General features: G+C 47.8%; 1 non-coding gene across 1 annotated transcript; it reads left to right on the forward strand.

Annotated features, from left to right (window-relative positions):
- Positions 1 to 217: 217 nt before the first annotated feature.
- LOC125579631 lies at positions 218 to 324 on the forward strand. The gene has a single exon (XR_007317691.1). It is a non-coding gene; the product is annotated as a small nucleolar RNA R71 (small nucleolar RNA).
- The last annotated feature ends 572 nt before the right edge of the window (positions 325 to 896 follow it).

Raw genomic sequence — 896 nt, forward strand, 5'->3', positions numbered from 1 at the left:
AGCCTTCAACTCCTTCCTCGTCTGCTTATCATCTGTTCTACTGCCTCTGTCGTGGTCTCCACTGTAGACTGCGTCACTCTTTACCATGTTGTCAACCAGCTCCTCAGCATCCTCCTCAGTCCTCCCCAAGAAAAACCCATTGCTAGCTGTATCCAGTCTGACTATGTACTTAGGAAGAGCACCACGGTAGAATGTGCTCAGCAAGCTCTCCTTAGAAAAGCCATGGTGTGGACATTGAGCTTGGTAGCCCTTGAATCTCTCCCAGGCTTCACTGAAACCTTCCAAGTTCTTCTGTTGAAAGCTGAAAATCTCATTTCTCAGCTTAGCAGTTCTTGAAGTAGAGAAGAACTTCTCCAAGAATGCTTTCTTGCAGTCATCCCAAGTGGTGATGGAGTCGCTGGGTAGAGACTTCTCCCACTGACGTGCCTTATCCCCCAAAGAAAAAGGGAATAGCTTGAGCTTTAAGGCATCTTCGGACACACCATTGGTTTTTGACAACCCACAGTAGCTGTCGAACCTGTCCAAGTGATCAAATGGATCCTCTAGAGCCAAGCCATGATACTTGTTGTTCTCGATCACGTTGAGGAGTCCTGATTTGATCTCAAAGTTGTTGGCTGCCACAGCGGGTGCTCGGATTCCTAATCGATGACCATGAATGTTGGGGCGGTCGTAAGTGCCAATGGGTCGAGCTGCTCGCTGTTGGTTTTGTGGAACGTTGTTAGCTTCATTCACACCCGCATCATTTTGAGGTATGTTTTCCATATCAGTGTCCAATCTCTGCAAGTGAGCCTGTTGCTCTTCTTCTCTTCTCTTTCTAGCACACTCTCTCTCTCTAAAGCTCGGATGTCTGCAGCTCTTGGAACTAGGTTTGATGGACCCCTGCTCCTCAAGTTCAT

This window comes from Brassica napus, chromosome A10 (genome assembly GCF_020379485.1).
Source record: "Brassica napus cultivar Da-Ae chromosome A10, Da-Ae, whole genome shotgun sequence".
Classification (NCBI taxonomy): Eukaryota; Viridiplantae; Streptophyta; class Magnoliopsida; order Brassicales; family Brassicaceae; genus Brassica; species Brassica napus.